General features: G+C 40.8%; 2 long non-coding RNA genes across 2 annotated transcripts; both read right to left on the bottom strand.

Annotated features, from left to right (window-relative positions):
* Positions 1-3,043: 3,043 nt before the first annotated feature.
* On the bottom strand, positions 3,044-18,008 carry LOC107824643 (uncharacterized). Its single transcript, XR_012699493.1, has 3 exons — positions 17,548-18,008; positions 15,462-15,915; positions 3,044-3,359 (listed from the first exon to the last, which is right to left on the bottom strand). It is a non-coding gene; the product is annotated as an uncharacterized LOC107824643 (long non-coding RNA).
* Positions 3,432-15,455, bottom strand: LOC107824653 (uncharacterized). Its single transcript, XR_012699494.1, has 3 exons — positions 13,258-15,455; positions 12,351-13,177; positions 3,432-12,275 (listed from the first exon to the last, which is right to left on the bottom strand). It is a non-coding gene; the product is annotated as an uncharacterized LOC107824653 (long non-coding RNA).
* Positions 18,009-26,376: the final 8,368 nt, after the last annotated feature.

The following is a 26,376-nucleotide window of genomic DNA, read 5'->3' on the forward strand; positions in this document are numbered from 1 at the left end:
TTGTGTACATAATTAGATTAATTTTTGCTCAGTCTCATACTTTCAATAGTAAACTCTTGTGCCATGTGTTAAAATGACTTATTAATCTCTAATGATATTTTCTCTATTTTGACAAATTTAGACTTACACAAGAGAATTATCAGTGAAGAACCTGGTTCATCAAGATTACACGGTATGTTTTCTACACTCTGCATAATTTGAAATTATAATATTTGGATCATGAGCTGCCGTTAAATACTCTCATCTTCCAAACACAATCCAATTCTCTTCTCTCCCATACCCAAGCACAAAAATGGCTAACACTCCTGAAAATCCTTCATCCCCACCCAAGGAAATCTAAAGACTCATTTAAATCTGCTACTGAGGGGGAAGAAACAGTTTCTTCTAAAACCGAACATGTATCTTCTGGCCCTAAAGTTACTCCTGAGTCAATTTCTGAAGTTGATACAAATTTGAAGAATAGGTTTGTGCTGGTAGGGTCTATAGCAGGTGTTGAAACTACAGAATCTGGAGAAATTGGTGGTAAAAATGAAAAAGAAAAAAGAAAAAGAGAGCAAGGGTGTTTGAAGTGTTGTGAGGGGAAAAAATATAAAAATGGTTGATTCTTCACCCACTCCTGTGAGTTTAACCAAAGACACATATGCAATGGTTGTTTGGGGAGAAAAATCTGCTGGAGTAGAGGAAAGTGTAAACAAAATAGGGGGAAGTGGGTCTGGCGAAGCCGCTGAAGGGCTGGTTCAACTTGGGAAAAATATAGATGAACAACCCTCGCAGACCTACTGAAGAGGGTGACTGAAAGTTATAATCCAAAGAAGAAAGGGAGGTTGGTACAAGCAAGGATCATTTTGGGACAAGTACGTTGCTTGCTTATGACTATGAAGTCCATACCACTCCTAAAGAAACCTGGTTCATCTAAGAAGGTACCCGTGAATAGCAAGGTGTGAGCCTTGGTGAAAGAAAGTGGAGCTAAGGATGCTGAGATTGAGAGGCCGAAGAAGAGGTTGGCAGAGGTGGAGACTGAGAGAGATGCTCTCAGAACTGAGCTGGCAAGAGAAAAGGAGAAGAATGATGGTATTCTTCAGGATATGCTAAAACTCCTCCAAACCAAATACCAAGCACCTAGTTCTTCCCAGCCTTGAGCCTCCTAGCCTAGTGTAGATCAACCAGAGACCCAGTTCGGGATTTTTGTTTGCTTATGTTTCCAGTGTTTTTATTTCTTTTTATGCTTTGTGGAAGAATCGCATCAATCATCAATGAAATTCACTATTTTTTGCTCTAACTGTTTGTTTATATTTCTTTGATGGTTAAAATTCTTAGCTTGATCTATGATAATTAATCCATGATTGCATTTGAAGTTGCCCCAGTGGCCATGAGTAAGTTTTAAAATCTGGTTATCTCATATTTTTTATGCAACTTTTCGATGATGCCAAAAGGGGAAAAAAGGTTGTGCTTTACACTTTGAACAGTGATGTTTATAACCTAATGAACCTGGTCCTTGATAATAAGTGATTAAAAAAAAAATATTTCTAACATTGTGTTGATGTTGAGCTAAGTTGAAACAGGGCCTAAGCTTATGAAAATCACAGAGTTTGTCATCATCAAAAATGGAGAATTTGTTGGCCTAAGTGAAGGTTAGTTTTGAAGATTGACAAAGGAAGCTCAAGCATGAACCAGCTCCATCACTGGTAGGCATAGACAGGGGCAGATTCAAAGCACGTGAGATGCACATGCAGGAGATAAACAAAATCTGGCATAATAATACATATCTCCTGATCGAAAAGATTGCATAAATGATAAGGAGAAGGACTCCTTACCCAACGAGAACATTATCCAAGATAAGGGAAGAGTTAGAGGTTGAGATCAACTAGAACTCTTCCAACAAGGAAGAGTAGCATTAGAACTCTAGTTGTTTTCTACTCTACTAACTCTATAAATCGCAGGAAGTTCTCATTCTACAGTAACGCACAAAAGCAGAAGTTAAACGTGAATTGAGAACAAAATAGCAAGGCATTTTGCAAGCAGTTTGTGTGTGATTCAAGTGTGCGAACCTGAAGCTACTTGAGCCAGATAGAAGAACCAGTTCCAAGTGTTTGTCTTTTATTCTAGTTCAATTGTAGTAGATGTTTTCATATTGTACCTTTCAGCTTTATCTAGAGGCAATTGTAATAGGTACTCAGAGTATTCAAATTAGAGTTAACTTGAAGTTGTCGCAACAGTTAGAGGCCGTGTGCCACAACGGGATTAGAGTTAATCCTACGTTTACTTTTGTAAATGCAGTTTTTGGCTCAGTGATTTAGTGAAGAGTTTTGGAAAAATCCTACTGGGAAGTAGGTCGTGATTTTTTCACCTTTTGAGCCAGGTATTTTTCACGTAAAATTTCTTGCGTTCTTTAATTTTTGCATTTATTATTCCGCAACAGTAGGATAAGGAACACATAGAAGAACCAGGTCCTTCTATAATCTGTCCACACGAAAAAATTAGACACCACACAAATCACTCCCCCTCCCTCTTGTGCGGTATTGAAGTTAAAACATCACCTAAATAGTCATCTAAGTTTTACTAATCGGCTACAATTCACCCCTCGTGTATTTTCATAATGCACAAGGAGTTAGGGTTATGTATTATGTGATGACAATATTTTACGACATTGACTTGACAGAAAACGGCTACCAATCTACATGTCTGGCAAAAAAGTGTAATATAGAATGAGTTTAATTTCTATATCTTAATCATGTAACAAAATTTAACACAATTATATCACTTAAAAGGAATATTATGTATTTACGTGTAAAAAGCAAAATTAATAATCTTAAAAGTATAAGACAAGTAGCTTTTTACAGCAAATTAAATTGCACAAATTTCATTATACTACCAATGAATATAAATTAAATCCATTGATTGGGATCCGATTCAAAAAATTTTCCTAGAACAGTTACTGCCATGACCCAAACTTAGGGGGGCCTTTATTGACATCTGATAGCACCCACCTCCTCTGTCGCCTTTCATGGCACTAACAAATCAACAAGTATCAAACACACGATAATTTCAAAGGGAGAAGACAATGTTCACACATAGATCCTTAAACAACAGTACATATGTCCGAACAAAGGATAAATGGTTCATCTCAAATCTATGACCAACATAGCTAAGCATAAACTCCAAACATAACAAATCAAGTATCGAGAAAGGTTTTGAGCCTCTAAAAAGTTTGAAAGTACATAAAGAAGCCATTGGGCGCAGCCCAAAACGAAAGAGATCATGCAACAAATATTCTGCCACCGGACACAGAAGTGCGCACACCACTGGAGATGGAAGTTGCTGCTTATTAAACAACATTGCTTGGCTGGTCTAATCAGGATCTATACGCGTATATATGTAAATATATATATATATATATATATATATATATATATATATATCAAATAAGTTTTCATAGAACTCTCTCCAAAAGGTAGGACAAGTATTTTTTTTTTTTTAAAAGTGCACCGTAGTATCATAATCACACTTCTTAAATACATCAACTAAATCTTTGATTATAAGTGCGTAATCAGAATCACGTATCCAACAATGTCCCAAATAACGTTGAATCTTCACACAAGATAGCCTAGCTATATATGTTATTTGAATCTTAACACTATCAATTCCTTAATTAATGATTTGGCCGTAAGCCACCCAAACAAATGCAAGTGAATTAGGGTGAATCAAGATTCACCCATCCCTTTTCCATCGTCCTGTAACTTATTTACACTATATTTATCTAACACGACAATCAAGTCCTTGGGGTTCATGCCCAAGTCAACCAAATTCCCATTTAAGGCTGAAATCTTCACTTTTGAAACTTGTGTGAAATTGAGTATCTAAAAGAATTATGTGATGGGCACGGTACCTATTGTATATGGGTAAAACCGGGCTCATGGTACACCCCAGTCTTCGATAAAATAAGCCTAAATCGAGACATGATGACAGGGGACCGAAATCGAGGCAAAAGTCTCAACGAGTCAGAATTCGGGGGCATGACGCCCGCCCTCGAGAATATCGGGGTCAGGGTTCGGAATCGGTCTTACCCTTGAATGACTTCGAAAAACATTGTTGGGCAATTGAGCACGGCCAACCGAAGGCCGTAATATCTGTGACCGGCCGGATATCACGGCGGGGATCTCGGCACGTATCGGTGAAGAACCGATAATCAGTTAATTAGAGAATTTTTTACCTTTTATAGAGTTGTACCTAGAGTAGGATTCCCCTACTATATAAAGGGGGTCTGATAATTCATTAAGGGGCAACACACATTCCAAAGTAATATACTATTATTTTCTCTATTATTAGCTCTTTCTATTGTTTATCAGTGTTAGTCATAGCGAGCCCGGATCGAGGGTGAATATTTTATTAAGGCTGGAACTATCCTCCTCATGTGGTTTGAATCCATTTATCTTTGCTTATTCAATTTTACTTAATTTATCTCTTTGTATCAAATTAATCTGTGTATCCTTAAAATCACTTACAAATTTAATTGTTATCCGATTTTTAGGGTAAACAGTTTGGCACCCACCGTGGGGCTAAGGATAATAATGGTAATTTGATACAAATTCCCATAACATACCCTATTTTACACTTGTTCTTTGGAATATATTTGATTCTAGGTTAAAGTTTGAAATATCAAACTCCCAGTCTTCCCCTCTAAACATGGATGCTGAATCTGGCCACCATAGCGAGAACAACAATGTAGCAACCGGTAACGAGGTGCCCCCCTGACAATCTCGGCAGAGTTCCAGCCGCGGACCCGATCGACGCTAGCTCGCATGTGGCCATCAATGCAAATTTGCCTACCGATCCTGAGAACAACGTCCGCAAGGAAGTCCGATCGATTACCAAAAATACGCACATCGATGAAGTTGATGGGATCAATTTGCCGGTGATCTTCGAAATGTAACAGGCTCAACAGGCAGCGATAGCCCAGTTGCAGAACTAAAGCTTTGCGCCAAGAAAAATTGAGCCCGAGCCATCCCGGAAAGTCACCCGCAGAAATGAACTGGTCACGGAAAGGCCGAATCAAAATTAATCGGGTACTAACCCCAAGATCATAAAGATGCTTGAGGAGCTGACAAAACGGATAGAATCGGGAGATAAGAAAATCGAAGCCAATAACAAAAAGGTGAAAACCTACAATTCCAGGGTCGACCAAATCCCTGGAGCACCGCCGATATTAGAATACCTGGATTCCAAGAAGTTTGTTGAAAAACCTTTTCCTCCGAGCGCAGATCCGAAGATGATCCCTAAGAAGTTCTGCATGCCCGAGATTCCTAAGTATAATGGAACAACCGACCTAAATAAGCATGTGACCTCCTTCACGTGCGCCATCAAAAGGAACGACTTAGAGGATGATGAGATCAAGTCTGTCCTGCTGAAAAGGTTCGGAGAAACTCTGTCAAAGGGAGTTGTGATATGGTATCACAACCTAACTCCTAGTTCTATTGACTCGTTTTCTATGCTTGTAGATTCCTTCGTAAAAGCACACGTCCGGGCTATCAAGGTCAAGACTAGGAAGTCAAATTTTCAAAGTAAAATAGAGGGATAATGAGATGCTCAAAGAATTTGTGTCCTGGTTTCAAATGGAACGGATGGACGTACCTCCGATCGCAGACAATTGGGTCGTTCAAGCTTTTACCCAAGGACTCAATGTTCGAAGCTCATCGGCTTCACAGCAGCTGAAACAAAATCTGGTAGAATATCCGGTTGTTACTTGGGCCAACGTGTATAACTGGTATCAATCAAAAATCAAGGTCGAAGATGATCAGCTTGGGGCCCCTTCCGGGTCCGTTTATCCCGTCAGAGTCGTTGACGGAGTTAAGAGAGACGTTGATCGTGAACTAAGATCAAACATGGATCAGTATCAGCCATACAATAGAGATCGAAGAAGTAGTGGGTCTAGGAGAAACCCTGTGAGAAGTGAAACGAGGAGTGATCAATGTCAAAACAACTGGGGACTCATGAGCAAAAACAATTTCGACAGGTCCATCAGGACTAAGGAAGTGCCAAGGTTATCGGATTACAACTTTAACATCGCTATCGTATCTGCCATCGGATGCATCAAAGACACTAAATGGCCCCGGCCTCTACAGTATGATCCAGTTCAAAAGGATCCTAACCTAATGTGCAAATATCATGGCACTCACGGATACAGAACAGAGGATTGCCGACAATTAAAAGAAGAAGTATCCCGGTTATTCAACAACGGACATGTCCGAGAGTTCTTGAGCGATCGAGCCAAGAATTATTTCAGGAAAAGAGATTCTAATAAACAGATCGAGCAGGAGGAACCTCAACACATCATTAACATGATCATCAGTGGGGTCGATATTCCCAGGGGTCGATGCTAAAGCGCACCAAAGTATCCATCACAAGGGGAAAACGGACTCGGGATTACGTGCTAGAGGGAACCTTGTCTTTCAAAGAGGAGGACGCTGAAGGGATCGTGCATCTCCACAACGATGCACTGGTAATATATGTACTCATAAATAAATCTCAAGTTAAGCGTGTGTTGATTGATCCAGGTAGCTCGGCCAACATCATCAGAGCGAGGGTCGTGGAACAGCTTGGTCTGCAAGATCAAATCATGCTTGCAGTCCGAGTTCTAAACAGATTCAAAATGGCATGTGAGACCACTAAAGGGGAGATACCATTACCGGTGAACGTCGTCGGGACCATTCAAGAAGCCAAGTTCTATGTAATCGAAGGATATATGAGGTACAATGCTCTGTTCGGGAGGCCATGGATACACGACATGAGGGCAGTATCCTCGAATCTGAACCAAGTGTTGAAATTACCAATGCCAGGAGGGATAAAAACAATTTAAGGAGAAATATCGGCCGCAAAGGAGATGTTCGTGGTCGACGAGGTGGTCCCGATATTCGCACATACAATGACAAAAGGTCTTGGTTCGGTCGCCAAGGAATAAGCCAAATAGGAATTACCTACACAGGCCCCGACCCAATCGGAGAAGCAGGGGACCAATGAAGATGACGACTACGGGATTCCCAGGTCTTTTATAACCCCCGATGACTCCTATTCCACCAAATAAACGGTCGAAGAACTGGAGCAGGTCATATTGATCGAGTATTTGCCAATCGAAAGGTATACCTAGGCACAAGGTTAAGTACCGAGCTCATATGGATTGTTTCGCTTGGTCCCACCTTGATATAATTGGGATCCCCCCCCAAGAAATAACTACTCACAAGCTGAGCCTGGACCCGAAGTTCCATCCAGTCAGACAAAAAAGAAGACCTCAGTCCAAAGTCAAGCATGCATTCATCAAAGACGAGGTATTTAAACTCCTTAAAATAGGGTCCATTCGGGAGGTTAAGTACTCGGATTGGTTAGCAAACGTAGTGGTAGTCCCTAAAAAGGGAATAAAATGAGAATGTGTGTTGACTATAAAGATTTGAATAAGGCATGTCCCAAGGACTTTTACCCTTTGCCCAACATCGATCGCATGATCGATACGATGGCCGGCCACGAGATCCTCAGTTTTCTCGATGCCTATTCCGGGTATAACCAAATTCAGATGGACCTGAGTGATCAGGAAAAACATCCTACATCACTAAGTACGGTGCCTACTGCTATAACGCAATGCCATCCGGACTAAAAAAAAGCCGGTGCCATTTACCAACGCCTATTAAATCGGATGTTCGAAGAACAGATAGGAAAATCAATAGAGGTTTATATTGACGATATACTGGTTAAGTCCCTGCGATCAGAGGACCATTTGAAGCATTTGCAGGAAACCTTCGACATATTGAAGGAATACAATATGAAGCTGAACCCAGAAAAATGTGCATTCAGAGCCGGATCCGGAAAATTTCTCGGATTCGTGATTTCCAATCGGGGGATCAAAATCAATCCTGATAAAATCAAGGCCATAGAGAGAATTACCGTAGTGGACAATGTCAAGGCCGTACAAAGGTTAACCGGACGCATAACCGCTTTCTGTCGATTTATCTCGAGGTCGTCCGATAAGAGCCATCGAGTTTTCTCACTGTTGAAGAAGAAGAATAACTTCTCATAGACTCAGGAGTTCCATCAAGCCTTGGAGGAACTCAAACAGTACCTCTCGAGCCCACCTTTGCTTCACACTCTGAAGGCAGACGAACAGTTGTATCTATACTTAGCAATATCCGAGGTGGCGGTAAGTGGAATCCTAGTCCGGGAAGAAGAAGGTATGCAATTTCCTATTTATTATATTAGCAGAACTCTAGGCGAGGCCGAAACTAGGTATCCTCACCTAGAACAATTGGCGTTCACTTTGCTAATATCCTCTAGGAAGCTAAAACCATACTTTCAATGCCACCCCATATGTCTTGTAACTACTTACCCATTGAGGAACATAATGCATAAACTCGAGCTCTCAGGACAACTGGCCAAATGGGCCATGGAAATCAATGGGTACGAATTGAATATCGACCCCGGACCGCCATCAAATCTCAAATTTTGGTAGACTTTGTGGCCGACTTTACGTCGGCCCTTATACTTGAGGTCGAAAGAGAGTTGTTGTTGAACTCGGAGACTTCTTCGGGAATCTGGACCCTCTTTATGAACGGTGCCTCGAATGCAAAGGGGTCTGGACTTGGCATCGTATTGAAGCCACTAATAGGTAATATAGTTAGACAATCTATTAGGACTATAAAATTTACTAACAACGTGGCTGAGTAAGAGGCCATGATTGCAATTCTCGAACTTCTAAAATCTTGGGGGCAGAGGTGATCGAGGCTAAGTACGACTCCCTCCTTGTGGTGAACCAAGTTAATGGGACGTTCGAAGTCAGAAAGGATCGAATGCAAAGATACCTGGATAAACTGCATATAACGCTACACTAGTTCAAGTAGTGGACTTTGCAACATGTACCTTAGGATCAAAACAGTGAGCCTGATGCACTTGCTAACTTGGGATCGTCTGTCGACGACGATGAGTTCAACTCGGAGACAGTCGCACAACTCATGAGATTAGTAGTGGAGTAATGTTACGCTGAGATAAACTCAACAAGCCTAACCTGGTACTGGAGAAATAAATATATGGAGTATCTGAAGACCGAAAAACTACGGTCGGATCCTAAAGAATCAAGGGCTCTGCGTACAAAGGCGGCACAGTTCAGCTTGTCCTACGATGCTACCTTATTTAGTAGAACGTTCGATGGCCTACTCGTAATATGTCTTGTACGGGGAGATACCGAGTATATCTTGAGAGAAAACCATTCGGGCACCTATGGGAACCATTCGGGCACCGAGTCATTAATTCATAAGATAATCAGAGTCGGCTATTACTAGATCGATATGGAAAAAGATGAAAAGGAGTTCGTATGAAAATGCGATGAGTGTCAGAGGCATGCTTCGATGATCCACAAGCCCGGGGAGCCGCTACATTCGGTCTTGTCACACTGGCCATTCATGAAATGTGGGATGGACATCATTGTCCCTTGCCTTGGGGGCCCGGTAAGGCTCAATTTATCTTATTTATGACTGATTATTTTTCTTAGTGGGTGGAAGCCCAGGCATTTGAGAAATTCAGAAAGAAAGATGTTATTGATTTCATCTAGGACCACATAATATGCCCGTTAGGAATGCCGGCCGAGATCGTGTGCGACAACGAGAAGCAGTTCATCAGAAGCAAAGTGAGCAAGTTTTTCGAGGACCATAAGATCAAAAGAATCCTATCGACACCCTATTACCCTAATGGGAAGAAGAAAGCAGAGTCCATGAACAAAACCATACTCCAGAACCACAAAAGGTGGTTGACCGATGCCAAAGGAAATTGGAAGGAAATCTTTCCTGGAGTCCTATGGGCATATCGTACAACCTCAAAATCCAGTACCGGGGCCACTCCATTCTCGTTGATCTACGGTGAAGAAGCTCTTATACCGGTCGAAGTAGGAGAACCGAGTCTCCGGGTTCAATATGCAATCGAAGAGTGAAACGACGAGGCTATGAGTACGAACTTGGAATTCTTAGACGAAAAGCGCGAGGTCTCCATCATCCGAATGGCCGCCCAAAAGCAACGGATCGAAAGGTATTACAATCGAAGAACCAACACTCAACACTTCAGTGTCGGGGACTTGGTGTTAAGAAGGGTGACGCTGAGCACTCGGAACCCGGAGGAAGGGAAGCTGGGACCGAATTAGGAAGGCCTATATAGGATTATCGAGATCACCAGTAAAGGATCGTACAAACGCAAAACGGTGAACGACTACCAGACAATTGGAACATAACCCACTTAAAATGATACTACTGCTAAGCTACGAACCCATTCATTTCTTTTCTTTACATATCGGACTAACACTTGCAAGTAACGGTCAATGAATGATACAACTTTTAGGTCTGAAAGCACGTGTTGAGCTCTTTTTCTCTTGAACTGGTTTTGTCCCAAATAGGTTTTTCGACAAGGTTTTTAACGAGGAAACAGTGGATCATGCTAACTTAGAATTGAAGACCATCTGTGAACCATTGTCAAAGATAACATCAACAGTATCCGAGGTTTCTCTAAAGTTTGGCCTCGAATAGTGGGGGCGTCACCCTCGGACAATGATTTTATTAGGAAAGAAACTTTGTGCTCGAATAGTCGAGGCTCGGTGGATGAGATTTATTGTAAGGTCCAAACGGTCAAATGAACTATGCCTACATAGACCACCCAAGCCATAACAAAAAGCTTGAACACATTTAAAACTTTGTATATTGCACACAGAAATGAAAGAAATTTCTACCTTGCAGATAAATACTTTGTCTCTAAAAAATTACTACATTATGTTCCCTTAAGACATCCAGCCCAAGGGCCACCTCTATCCGGTTCCAAGAGATCACTCTCACTCGGGGACTGTCATCCAAATACAAACTCGGACGGCGTGGGCTATCGAAGCCCAGGGGCGCAAAACCTATTAGGCAGTGCCCGAACTTTAAAGGCTACGGCCATCCCTATTCATGGACTGTTATCTTGGGCAAGCCTGGATGACTCGGGGGTAATAAGACCATTGGGAAACATCCGAACTTAAAACTTTACTTCTGTCCTAGAATGGTTCAGAGACGTCCGAGATCCATAATCAAAACACAAGGCGTTAAAATTTTTTAAACCGGTTCGAATGCTACCCTCGGCAAAATTATAAAACATTCTAAGTAAACATTACGGGGAAAACTTCCGGTTATACCAAGCCCCCCACGAGTCTTAAGAAATATAATATTGAAAACGAACAATGTTCGAATCTCCGAATAAGACCTGATTATTACGTGCTAAGGCATCTGAAATCTTTGCAATCATAAAGTGAAAAGAAAAAAGAAATAAGCTTGGAAATTGCCGAAGGGAAAAAGCCTTGTATATATATTAAAAGATCTTTACAAAGGCCAAACGGTCTCAACAAAAAATACAAAAGTACAAAAACATCTACAAAATACCTAAGTGGCCTGGTCCTCGCCAGAGCCCGCCTCATCACCAGGACAATTAGGGTCCTCTCTGTCCCTAGATCCGCCAGAACCTTCGGAGTCTCCTTCGTCCTCGATATATGCAAACTTCTTGGCCTCAGACTCAAACCCCTTAGCATTTTCGATCTCGATTGATAAATTAAAACCCCAGGAATAAACGTCCTCGAGGGCCTCCCTTCGGGACTGCCACTTCACATATTCAATGATATCTTTCAAGCGGTCCTGGGCTGCCTCAACATCAGCTTTGTACTGGGCCACCATCTCATCGGCATAGGCCCTAGTTATTTCAGCCACTGACTTGGCTGCTTTAAGCTCCTTAGCGAGGGTATCCCGATCGGCAACAACCGAGCTCAGTTGAGACTAGAGCACCTCAACCTTTTGGGACTGGGCCTCAGCTTTCTCCCTCATCTCTCGAAGTTGAGCCTCCGCTGAGGTCAATTGCACCCGGGCAGTGTACATTTTCGAGGCCAAGCGATCCAGCTTGCCCTTCTACTCTTCGACCTCGACCTTAATTACATCCATCTCGGCCCAGAGTTGGTCGATCCAATCAATCTTCTGTTGGACCAACGGGTTCTGACAAGTAGTCACCGTGTCTAGCTCATCATCACGAACTTTAAAGATTTTTACATGTTCCACCAGGTCGGCATGTTCTTTCTAAGCCGTGTCCAACTCGACTAGAAGGTTCTTAGCCTCTCCTTCACGTTGCTCGTTGAGAAGTTTGTACATGTCTTTCTTCTCAGCAAGCTCTTTGACTTCGGCCTCGAGTTGGCTCAGCTCATCCTAATACTTCAGGAAGGTTTCATGGTGAAGCATTGAGGCCTGCAAATATGAGAAGAAATATTAGAATAATCAAGAACTAAAGCTAAATAATGAAAAGGTTTAGCAACACCGTACCCGTTTCAGCACATGTTGTGCCTCATTTAACAGGCATGGCGCATCCACATCGTTCATTTTTGCATGATCTTCATCGGTTACCAGGTACCGAAGGTAACTAGCTACCCCAACAGGGGCAGAAATAACCCGGGCATCCTCTGGAACGGTGATGATAATTGATCTCTTCCGACTAGGATCCGCAATCGGGGTAAGGAACCGGTTGACCAGTCTCGAGCTCGAGTTTGGCCCACCTGCCTCCGAAGTCGAACTTTTCTTCGGTACCTCTAAATCACCTAATCCGGTGGAATCCTCCATGGCGGTAGAATCCACGCCATAAAATAATCAGCGGAGGGGATTGTTTGCTCTGTGGACCCCCTCGTTGGGTCGTTCTTTCACCGTTTGATCCTCGTTGTACATAGACTCGATAAATGAGGGTGACTCTGTGATATCTATCACACCAAGTGCCTCTTTCGGGGCATTGCTCGCATCCTGGGAAGCCTCAGCCCCGACCTGCTCATCGACCTCCCTAGCTTGAAGAAGATCAGCCCTGCGGGCCTCTGGTTCAACGGCCACCTGCTCTTCCAGGGGCAACGACCCGCGAGCCACAAAAGTCTCTTCCCTCTCAGACTCGTCCCTAAGCCGATAGAGCAAGTCCAAAGCTGGTGTTTAGGAGCTAGTGCTTTCCTTTGGCTTGCGCACTAGCCTTCTCCTTGGTTTATTTTTCTCTGAGCTCGGGGAACTTAGAGCCCTCCTTCTTTTCCTCTCTCCGGCCTGCCCCAGAGCAGGAGACTCAACAGGCAAGTCCTCGTCACCGATCGGAGGCCTAAGCTCGACGTTCTTAGGCAAACCTGCAAAATAAAGTAAGGGGGTAAGGGTGCGATGTTAGAAGAAAAAGTTCAATACGACTTGTTCGACAAAGGAACCTTACCATGGGAACGGGCCTCCCAACGGCCTTTTGAAAGTTTGCGACATGAGCGCTCGGAGTAGGGCATCTGTGACACAATGCCCTCGCCGCTCTCCTTGAGCCGAGGGATAGCATTCGAAACTCGAGCAAGGGCTACAACATAACAAGCACCGATAAGAAAAGGGAAGATAAAGCATAAAATTGACGCTTAAAGGGAATACTTACGTGATGCATTCCACCTTTCGGGGAACGACCTCCACTCAGCAGGTACCGGTTCGGAGGTCCTCACCCGAACAAAATGTCCTTGCCAACACTGATCCCAATCATCGTTGATGCTCGAGAATGGGGCTTTGCTAGCCCGGCGTACTAGCTTTATCAGTCGCCTCTGGAAGATTCGGGGGCTATATAAGCAGAGTAGATGATCGATGGTAAACGAGCACCCATCGATTTTGTTCACAAAGAATCGGAGGAGGATCATGATCCTCCACGGGGATGGATGGAACTGGCCAAGGCATATGTTATACCTCCTGCAAAATTTTAAGATGACCGGGTCTATCGGGCCCATTGTAAAGAGATAAGTGTAAACACTTAGATATCGCTTGACACGGGTGGTAATGGCCTCTTTGGGGTACTATGTATTTGTCGGCCTAGTTGTAGTCTTTTCGGACCGCGGGGAGGACCTCTTCGGTAATTGAGCAGATGTATCTCGACGCCTCTTCACGCCGACCCTGTCCAGAAGAAGGCTTCTCAACCTTGAAGTTGTTAGTGATCGAACAGCCACCGGGAATGAACATCTTCAAGGGGGGCTCTTCCGCCGGTTCATCAACAACCGTATAGGGGACGGTCTCCTCGACCTCAGTGGTCGGTCTTGAAGAAGAAAGAGCATCCTTCTGAGGAACAGATTTTGAGGTATTTTTCATTGTTACGAAAGAAAAAGCTTGGAAAAGATGGAGAAAGATTGAAAGTTGAAAGATTAGACTTGATTGGATTGAGTAGGAGATAAGTAAAAGTTTTTGCAAAGTACTGAAGTGAGTAACGGAAGTAAAAATACTAGAAGGTATTAAAATACTGAAGGTACGAAGGTAGAAGATTTGGTGTAAAGTAAAAAATGGACACAGGAGAAGGTATTTATAAGAGTTGAGCGACGCTTCACGTCCAGGGACGGCCGACCGGCAGCTGACATGCATTTAATGCTATTATGACATGCAAACGAGACGTTTCGAGTGTTTTGTCATTTCTGCCGCGATGTGTCGAAGTAAGAATATGGAGCTCATGTCATTTCTCGTTATTTACTGTCCGAGAAACGAGGTGACTATTTGTATACAGGTAAAACCGGGTTCATGGTACACCCCGGTATCCTACAAAATAATCCAAGCTCGAGACATGATGTCAGGGAACCGAAATCGACGCAAAAGTCTCATCGAGTCAGAATCCGGGGGCATGACGCCCGCCCTCAAGAATTTCGGGGTCATGGTTCGAAATCGGTCTTAGCCTTGAATGACTTCGAAGAACATTATCGGGCAATCGAGCACGGCCAACGGAAGGCCTCAATATCCGTGACCGACCGGATATCATGGCGAGGATCTCAGCATGTATCGGTGAAGAACCGACAATCAGTTAATTAGAGGATTTCTTTTACCTTTTATAGAGTTGTACCTAGAGTAGGATTCCCCTACTATATAAAGGGGGTCTGATAATTTATTAAAGAGGGCAACACACATTCCAAAATAATATACAATATTTTCTCAGTTATTAGCTCTTTCTCTTGTTCATCAGTGTTAGTTATAGCGAGCCCGGATCGAGGGTGAATATTTTATTAAGGTTGGAACTATCCTCTTCGTGTGGTTTGAATCCTTTTATCTTTGTTTATTCAATTTGACTTAATTTATCGCTTAGTATCAAATTAATCTGCGTATCCTTAAAACCACTTACAAATTTAATTGTGATCCGACTTTGAGGGTAAACACATATACACTCTCATGGTACAGCCTGGCCCTTGGGCATGGGCTCTTTCCACTCCTAAACATCAATTATCACCTAGTTAATTTTGCTATGGTATTAGCCTCCACCGTAATCAACTCATTCCCGTCACACAAATCATCGTTCATAATCACATTTAAGCATCATATATACTTAATTCCCAACATGTCGTATCATTATAACAACGAGTTCTAAAGCAAAAAGACAGATTTATGGAATTTTAAGATGTTACGGAGCATTACACTTACCATAGCTGCATACGGATGAAGTGAAGTAATATCATCAAGCCCCAAATATCATGTTAGTCATCACCCCAACCACAAGTGCTTTCACCAACTCAAACATTATTTGCCCTATTCCTCCACCATAATAAGTCTGAGCCTGCCCCTGATGATGATGTTGTAGGTGTAGCGGTGGGTGTGGCATGTAGTTATAATGTTGCATATTAGATGGACCAGGAAAATAGTTTGGACTAGGATTCCAATATGGAGAACTACTGATCCCATAAGCATGTTGTTGCTGAGGGAATACCGATGGTGGAACGTACGTAGTCATTTTCCTTTCACATTGAATCGGCACACAACCCATATGAATATCGAATTTACATAGTTGACACCTATAACGCCATGAGGAAGCTTCACATCCTCCACTACAAACAGCACAGATCCCAGCTTCAGACGAGCCCAAAAGCCTTAAAGGATGCTGCTTAATTAATGACAATATCATCATCAAAATTCCTGTCTAATTAATATAATCATACAACACTTGTACGTTGTCATCCACATATATCATAGAGTTTGGCATGCATAATGTTATTTTAATTGGCTTCATAAGAGTATTAAAGAGCTCACATATAATTGGTCAGAAATTAAGGAAGTTATTCTGAATTACTGTTTTGAATTGGTGAGCTATTACAAAAAATTTCAAGACCATTGTCCTCTCTCTAATGTTGAGCTAAGCTTAATTGGTTTTGATAATTAACAAACGTTTGCAAAAAATCAGGTTGTTTGAAGTTTGTTGATCAGAAGCTAGAGTTATTTCCTAGTACAAGAAGAATTGAGTTGGAAAAATTGATTCTCGTTGATAGTCAGATTCCTTGAAGATTCTTTTGTGAGCAACAAGGAAAATATTAGCTGAAAGAATTTGTAGTCAACAGGAATTTCAATTATGGAAATACTTGCATGGAAAGAAAAACACGTAAAGGAATCTTTTAAGAAAATAAAATAAAATCTTTTTAGGATTTATTTTTCTTAAGAGGTGACTAAATTATTTTAGGATTTTGAGCTGAAATTGAAAAAGGATTCGGCCAACTTCACTCCTATATAAAGCAGCCCAACTCCTGCTATTCAAGACAACTCTTATTTCACAGAAACACATAATTTATTGAAGCTAGGCAAATAGAAATCATAGCAAGAAGGAGCTTTCAAGGATTCAAACTGCTCGACTGAAGAACTTGTTCCTGACGACGAAGTTGATGCAATTCTTTAGTTGTTTTGAGGTTGAGTCAATTATTCCAAATTATAAATAGTATTGCTTATAGAGAAATCTAATATTGGTAAACAACTTTGAAGAGTTCTTTTAAGATAGAGTTAGTTTAGAAAGGGGTGACTATAATTAGGTTGATTGTAGGGGTAATGTTCTAGAGTTAATCCTTTTAATTATTGAGTTGTAACCTAAAAACGTTCTTTGAAGTTAGTGAAGTTTTGAGACAAATCCTACGAGGGTAGGTCGTGATATTTACTCTCTTGAGCAAGAAAATTTTTCATATAAAAATCATTGTGTTGTTTAATTTTCGCACTTTATTTTCTATTTGTGTCTAGAATTTGAGGTTAAAGAAATAGGTTCTTTAAGGCACGAAAATCGGGTGCATCCTAAAATAACATCTAACATGAAAAATAACTTTAATTTCTCATAAAAAGAGGTTGAAAGGAAGAGAAACACAATTTCACATTGTTTTGCAAGTGGAAAGGGATCTTGTTGAATGGCTTCTCAAAATCAATATAATTGGTCAAAATGGGCCAGATCGATAAACAAATACTTATTTGAAATACATAATTATTTCTTCTATCCCAATTTATGTTACACCTTTTACTTTTTGAGAGTCAAATTGACTAATCTTCGAAGTTAGATTGAATTAGATTAACTCAATAGTTTAACCTTTTACTTTTTGAGAGTCAAATTGACTAATCTTCGAAGTTAGATTGAATTAGATTAACTCAATAGTTTAAAATTAAAATTTAGTTTCAAAAAATATCCGAAAAGTACGGTAAGAGTCAATTTGATGAAAAAGTATATTTCTGAAGCAAAAATTGCTAGGACAGAGGGATTAGTTACCTTATGTAGGGCATGGCGCAGTGTTTCAGGCAACTGAGTACACAAAGGATGGACATCAAATTCACAAAGCTCACACCTATAAGATAGGCCTTCGATTGTGTCTCGACAGACGTTGCAGAAGCGTTGGCGCAGGTGATTGTGTTCAACGAGCTTGAGTGAATGGTAGGGATGCATGAAAGACGAAAGATTGGGTGGACATGTTCCGCAGTGTTCATGCAGGTTAAAGTTGCAGTCATGGCAGTGATATCTTTTACCTGAGCCAGGGATCATGCAACCCTCGCACAAATATTTAGTGTTATTGGCATCATCATATATTGTTATTGGATGTTGTGGGTGGGTGAAATGAGGCATGGTGTTCTTTAGGAGAGGTGCCATTTTTGGTTTCTTCTTTTTTTTTAATTAGCTCACAACAACTTCCAAGAGCAAGACAACACTGGAAGACTTTATGGGTTTCCAAGTCTTTCACTTAATTAGTTTTTAATAATTTTATAAATACATCGACTAGAAATTGTCTTTAGTACTTTCAATACCAGCTTGGATGTTTCCTAATTCTCAAGTTGTTGTGGCCGACCATAACATGTGAACATATGTAAATTCTTTATTAATTCTCGGAAATATCAGTAGAACTTTCTCTTATTTCATATTTTTCAAAATAAAATTAATATATCATGCAAAAGAATAAATAGAAATGATGAATCTTGATCAAAATCTTTAATGATGTACAATTTTTTAACAGCAAGTCATTTTTATTACCGAAAAAGAACTGCCCCCGAATACCAAGTCTCCTGATTTTGACTCTTAACAAAATGGTACAAAAATTTGGATTTAACTTATATCCAGTGTAATCAAGGTTTTACGTTATTATAGATGCAATTTAACATATTGTAAAAGATTATTTATTATTTTAGTTTTTCAGCTTATTAATTTCGCTTTTTACCAGCAATTACATGAAATGCCTTGTAAGTAATTTAATTTGATAGAGGCAAACTCTTGCTATATTGCACTTTTCACTAGGCAGGCACATAATAAGCTTAGCCATGTTTTGCCAAGTCAATATCGGATAAATTATAGGAGCCCTACTTGTGCACTATAACTACTGTTTAATTTAAAATACTATTGTTTAATTTTCGTTGAATTCTTTTAAATGGATTGGACTTAGCACTACAAATAAAAGAATACACGTAGCAATCATGTAACGTATACCTAAAGAAGAAAATCTCTCAATTTACCATGCTAGTTTCCGTGTTGAGGAATGGGGCCAGTTAAAAGCGGCAGAAATACTTATAGCTTAAGAAGCAACGAAGAATTAAAAGAATTGCAGTAAAAGAGAAGAACAGTGTAAAAGTCTGAACCATCAAAAACTTCACGTTTAGTAGCAATTGACCTAATAACTCGAGAGTAAACAAGAGTGCTACTTCCCAGAAATTCCTGGGACAGTTTACTATTCAACGTCCCCAATCCATAATTATACAGGTAGTCTAGAAGTTTTCTCTTTCATATTGATGAAAGTACTAGACATCTCTTAACAATACAAAGTCCCCTTGGCTTACCCAGCTTTTAAGACGGGTTTGGGAATAACAGCCAACAAAGGGGATCAAAGGGAATCAAAGGGGAGGGGAAAATTAAAAATAACAGCCATGTCTAATGGCCAATATATATAATAATATAAACTGTGTAAGTATTTCTAGTTTCATGTAGCCACCAAGGCATGCAAATATTGAAGAAATAGTATTACTGAGTTAAAGAAGAAACAATTATGGGGAAGTAAGTGGGGTATTAACCAATTTTAGTTTATATTCTTGTTTTTACCTAGTATGTTTTCCTTGAAAAACTCTCGAAAAATCGCCTCACCCGAGTTCCTTGGTCCAAAAATGAAAGAATGAGACGAATTATGACTTTATTCTGCTGCCCAGGGATTTGTTCTTTGCGTTTGCGACCCTTCCCTCGCGTTCGCGATGAACAAATTCTCCAACAACCATTTTCAAACTCTTCTCAAATAGTTTCTAGTATAATGGTCATAACCTTTTATAACAAACTCCAAATGACAAATGATTTGACTTTCTTGAAACTAGACTCAAAGGGCTATAACTTTCATTCGTTTCTCATCTCCTCATTCCTTATAGATTGCGAGATATAAGTTTCCAAAGTCAGCCCTGTGCAACAGAGATGTCTAAACTCTTCCCAGACAGCCTGTAGTGCATCCACTATAACTTTGGGTACACAACTCCAAATGACAAATGGTTTACCTTTCTGAAAACTAGACACAAAGGGCTACAACTTTTATTTTATTTTTTATCTCCAAATTCCTTATAAATTATGAGATATGAGCCTCCAAAATCAGACTATTGCAACAGAGATTTCTTTCTTCCCGAACGCGAAGAACAAATTCCCAGAAGCCAAATCCTTCTTCGCGAACATGAGAGGCTCCTCGCGAATGCGAAGAACAACACCAGATATCAGAAAATCAGCATCCAAATTAGCCCAAAATGATCCGAAACACAACCGAAACACACCTGAGGCCCTCGGGACCTCAACCAAACATACCAACACGTCCCATAATATCATACGAACTTAGTCAAACCTTCAAAGCACCTTCAACAATACCAAAAATATGAATTACACACGGATTCAAGCCTAATGAACTTAGAAATTTTCGAATTCCACAAATGACGCCAAAACCTCCCAAACACGTCCGAATGACCTAAAATTTTGCACACATGTCAGAAATGGCACAACAAAGTTATTCCAATTTTCAGAATCAGATTCCGACCCCGATATCAAAAAGTCAACCTCCCAGTCAAACTTTCCAAAAATTCATCTTTCGCCATTTCAAGCCCAATTCCACTACAGACCTACAAATTATTTTCCGGACATGCTCCTAATCCATAATCACTATACAAAGCTATTGACATCATCAAAATTCTATTCCGGGGCTGTTTTCTCAAAAGTCGACTCTCCGGTCAACTCTTTCTATTTAAGCTTCTAAATAAGGATTATTTTTTTAATTTAATTTTGAATGTCCAGTAATTCAAACTCGACCACACCCGTGGGTCATAATACATATTGCGAAGCTGCTCGAGACCTTAAGTCACTGAACGGGACATTAATTCTTAAAACGACAAGTCGGGTCGTTACACAAGTATAGCAGTGAGCATTTCATTTTCATGTTTAGTGATGGAGTTAGGAAGACATTCTAGAATGTCCAAATTTATCTCATGGTGAGGTAAATTGAACAACTTTTGATAATGATTGATAGCAGCCTTAGTGATCTTCTCCTCAGATGTAACCCAATTGCCTTTGCGGTTCTTAATTATGTGAATCTGCAATTTCCTTCTTCTTTCCCTAATAACACTATGAAAGTATTTAGTGTTACAATCTCCCTCCTCAAACCATTTGATTTGAGACTTTTGCTTCAATAGGGATTCTTTCATAGAGAGCCATCTAACATATTCAGCATGGCATTTGTTGTTGTCCTCTCTACTCTGATCTGTATTCTGCATTATGTCTGCTTCTTCCACAATTTGAGCTTCAAGTTCCCATTTAGCAACCTGATCATATATATTACCAATATCTTCTCTGGACCATATAGTCAATTTTCTGCTAAGACTCTTTAATTTCTGTTGTAATCTCCACATAGGATTACCATGTATTTGAGTATCCCAAACTTCCTTCACAATATGATGAAAACTAGGTTGTTGAGTCTAGAAGTTCAGAAATCTAAAGTAGCTAATACTGTGAGAAATTTATTGATTCTGCTACATATTTGGAATTTGGTTGTGGTCAGTGGCAAATTGTGATATGAATTGTTGTATTGTGTTGTGGTTTAAACACTCTCCTTGATGTTATTTATGCTTCCTACCTTGCTTGTTAATGATATACATGTGCTTGGTAAGGAAGAGTGTAAAGTACGAAGGGTGATAACGTGCCATTTGAGAGTAAAAACACGAAGGGTGATGCCGTGCCATTTGAATTATATTATCATATGAGGGAGAGTGTAAAGCACGAAGGGTGATACCGTACCATTTGAGAGTGTAAAGCACGAAGGGTAATGCCGTGCCATTTGAGAGTGTAAAGCACGAAGGGTAATGCCGTGCCATTTGAGAGTGTAAAGCACGAAGGGTGATGTCGTGCCATTTGAAAGTGTAAAGCACGAAGGGTGATGCCGTGCCATTGAGAGTGTAAAAGCACGAAGGGTGATGCCGTACTATTTCATTTATATTATCAGGTGAGGACGAGAGTAAAAGCACGAAGGGTGATGCTGTGCAATTATTTTTATATTATAATAAATTCATGGCATGAAGGGTGTTTCCGTGTAGGCAAGGACGAGAGACATACATTATATTGTGATATCGTTTTGTTGTGTGTACATTCATGCCTTTATCTTGAGATGTTATTGTGCACCTATGTTTTCTATTTGACTTGTAGTCATTGTTGATTCCTGTGTGCCTCCACATTATTTTTTTTATTGTTTTTGGCATTTCTCCCACCTAGTTGGTACTGTTATATGTATGCACACTGAGAAAGATATAAATACACGAAGGGTGTTACCGTGCCAATTGATTTGATCTACATATATGTATTGGGTGAGAATGAGACAAGTGCACGAAGGTATTGCCGTGCCATTTGATATGATATGTTGAATATATTTCTCACGCTAGGAAAGTTAAATGAGGTGTCACAAGGTGACTTTTATTTGAAAAAATTATATTGGAAAGATATTTACTTGAAAGACGTATATTTGAAAGATATTTATTTAAAGAATTATATTGGAAGGATATTTACTTGAAAGAATTATATTGGAAAGATATTTATTTGAAAGAAGTATATTTAAAAGATAATTACTTAAAGAATTATATTGGAAGGATATTTACTTGAAAAAAATTAAATTAGAAAGATATTTATTTGAATGAATTATATTAGAAAGATAATTACTTGAAAGAAGTATATTTGAAAGATATTTACTTGAAAGAATTATATTTGAAAGATATTTAATTGAAAGAATTATATTCGAAAGATATTTATTTGAAAGAATTGTAATGGAAGGATATTTATTTGAAGGAAGTATATTCGAAATATATTTATTGAAAAGGATTATATTCTAGAGAATTTTATTGAAAAACTTATAGATAAAGATGTATATTGAAAGGACTTGATTAATTGGTTGTACCTGTGTTTATTATTCGTTTGAGTAATATTTACGGTATTCCTGTTGCCTTGCTGTTTAAATCAATAGTTGATTTGTGTTGCTATCACCGCAAGCTTGTAAGCCACCTCTCCAATCCTCTGAAGCACCTCAAACGGCCCAATATACCGAGGGCTCAGCTTGCCCTTCTTTCCAAACCTCATAAAACCCTTCATGGGTGAAACCTTGAGCACTACCTTCTCCCCAACCATCTAAGAAACATCACGAACCTTTCGATCGGTGTAAATCTTCTGTCTAGACTGCATCGTGTGAAGCCAATCCTGAATCAATTTAACTTTGTCCAAAGCATCCTGAACCAAGTCAGTACCCAATAGCTTAGCTTCACCCGACTTAAACCATCCCTCCGGAGACCGACATAGTCTCCCATACAAAGCCTCATACGGAGCCATCTGAATGCTCGATTGGTAGCTATTGTTGTAAGCAAACTCCGCGAGCGGCAGAAACTGATCCCAAGAACCCCCAAAATCTATGACACAAGCGCGTAGCATATCCTCCAATATCTGAATAGTGCGCTCGGACTGCCCCTGCATTTGAGGATGAAATATTGTACTCAACTCAACCTGTGTGCCCAACTCTCGCTGCACGACTCTCCAAAACTGCAACGTAAACTGCGTACCCCAATCTGAAATGATGGATACCGGCACACCGTGAAGGCGAACAATCTCGCGGATGTAAATATCCGCCAACCGCTCTAAAGAATAATCAGTCCCAACTGGAATGAAGTGCACGGACTTGGTCAACCGATCCACAATATCCTAAATAGCATCAAACTTCCTCGAAGTCCGTGGGAGTCCAACTACAAAATTCATGGTGATATGCTCCCATTTCCACTCCGGAATCTCAAACCTTTGAAAAAATCCGCCCGGTCTCTGATGCTCATACTTTACCTGCTGACAAATTTAGGCACCGAGCTACAAACCCCACTATATCCTTCTTCATCCTCCTCCACCAGTAGTGTTGCCTCAAGTCCTGGTACATCTTCGCGGCACCCAGATAAATGGAATACCATGAATTGTGGGCCTCCTCAAGAATCAACTCACGTAGCCCATCATTAGCCACACAAATCTGACCCTGCAAACACCCCATCATCCCCAATAGTAACATCCTTGGCATCACCATGCTGAACCGTATCCTTAAGGACAAGCAAATGGGGATCATCATACTGGCGCTCTCTGATGCAATCATATAAGGAAGACCGAGAAACCACACAAGCTAGAACCCGACTAGGCTCCGAAACATCTAATCTCACGAACTGATTGGCCAGGGCCTGAACATCAACTGCAAGCTCTCTTTCACCAACAGGAATGAATGCAAGGCTACCCATACTCACCACCTTTCTACTCAAGGCATCGGCTACCATATTGACCTTCCCGGGATGATACAAAATAGTAATATCATAGTCCTTTAGCAGCTCCAACCATCTCTGCTGCCTCATTTTTAGATCCTTTTGTTTGAACAAGTACTGGAGACTCCAATGATCCATAAATACCTCACAAGATACATCGTAGAGATAATGCCTTCAAATCTTTAATGTATGAATGATGGCAGTCAACTCCAAATCATGAACATGGTAGTTCTTCTTATGAGGCTTCAACTGACGCAAAGCATAACCAATCACTCTATCCCCCTGCATCAAGACACACCCAATGCCAATCCAAGAAGCATCGCAATACACTGTGTAAGAGCCTGACGCTGAAGGAAAAACTAGAACTGGAGCTGTGGTCAAGGCGGTCTTGAGCTTCTGAAAGATCTTCTCACACTCATTCGACCACCTGAAAGGAGCACCTTTATGGGTCAATTTAGTCAAAGGCGATGCAATAGACGAGAAATCCTCCATGAAGCGACAATAATAACCGGCCAAGCCGAGAAAGCTCTGAATCTCTGTGGCTGAGGATGGTCTGGGCCAACTTTGAACCGCCTATATCTTCTTTGGGTCCACCTTAATCCCCTTATTGGATACAACGTGCCCCAAGAATGCCACAGAACTAAGCCAAAACTCACACTTGGAGAACTTGGCATAAAGCTTCTCCTCCCTCAGCCGCTGTAGTACAATCCTCAAATGTTGAGCATGCTCTTCCTGACTACGTGAGTACACCAGGATATCATCAATGAATACTATGACAAACGAGTCAAGATATGGCTGAAATACATTGTTCATTAGATGCATGAATGATGCTGGGGCGTTGGACAACCCAAAAGACATCACAAGGAAATCATAGTGACCAAAACGGGTCCTAAATGCCATCTTTAGAATATCCGAGTCCCGAATCTTCAACTGGTGATATCCAGACCTCAAATAAATCTTAGAGAACACCCTCGCTCCCTGAAGCTGGTCAAATAGATCATGAATACGCGGCAAAGGATACTTGTTCTTTATTGTAACTTTGTTCAACTGCCTGTAGTCGATGCACATCCGCATAGTACCATCCTTCTTCTTCACAAACAGAATCGGTGCACCTTAAGGCGACACACTAGGCCTAATAAACCCCTTATCAAGAAGTTCCTGAAGCTACTCTTTCAATTCCTTCAACTCAGCTGGTGCCATACGATACAGAGGAATAGAAATGGGATGAGTGCCCGACACCAAGTCAATACCAAAGTCAATATCCCTGTCGGGTGGAATGCCTGGTATGTCTGCAGGAAACACATCTGGAAAGTCTCGCACCACCGGAATAAAATCAATAGTAGGGGTATCAACACCAACATCCCTCACAAAGGCCAGATATGACAAACATCCCTTACCAACCATCCGTTGGCCTTCAAATATGAAATCACCCTGATGGGAACATAATCTAGAGAACCTCTCCACTCGATCCTTGGAAACCCTGGCATCGCCAATATCACGGTCTTAGCATGACAATCCTGAATAGAATGACATGGAGACAACCAATCCATACCCAAGATCACGTCGAAATTAACCATACTAAGCAATAAGAGATCAACTCTTGTCTCAAATCCCCCAATAGTTATTACACATGACCGATATACGCGGTCCACAACAATAGTATCACCCACTGGTGTAGATATATGAACAGATGAAGCTAAGGACTCACAGGTCATATCCAGGTATCGAGCAAAATATGATGATACATACGAGTAACTAGAACCAGGGTCAAATAATATAGAAGCATCCCTGTGGCATACTGAGACAATACCTGTTATCACTATGTCTGAAGCAATGACATCTGGCCTGGCAGGAATAATATAGAATCGAGCCTAACCGCCACCTGATTGACCTACCCCTCTTGGGCGACTGTTAGCTTCCTGAGCCCCACCCCAATTTTGGTGGGTGGGTGGTGAAGAAACTGGTGCTGAAGTTGTGGCCTGACTCCTCTGCTGAGTTGGACCTCCCAAAAGGCGAGGACAAAACTTCTTCACATGACCCAACTCTCCACACTCGAAACATCCCCTATCGGAAAATGGTGGCAAATACTAAGGCGAACTCGGAGAACCAGAATAACTACCAGAAGAACCTAGTGCAGATGATCCTTGAACTGAAGGTGCACGAGATGAACTCTCAGTTGGGAGAGAACTGAGATATGATTGACCCGGTCTAGCATTGTATGAACTATGGCTAGATGATGTGCCACGATGAACTGGACGAGACATCTGAGCGGGCCTATAAA

Source organism: Nicotiana tabacum, chromosome 2, assembly GCF_000715075.1.
Source record: "Nicotiana tabacum cultivar K326 chromosome 2, ASM71507v2, whole genome shotgun sequence".
In the NCBI taxonomy this organism is placed as follows: Eukaryota; Viridiplantae; Streptophyta; class Magnoliopsida; order Solanales; family Solanaceae; genus Nicotiana; species Nicotiana tabacum.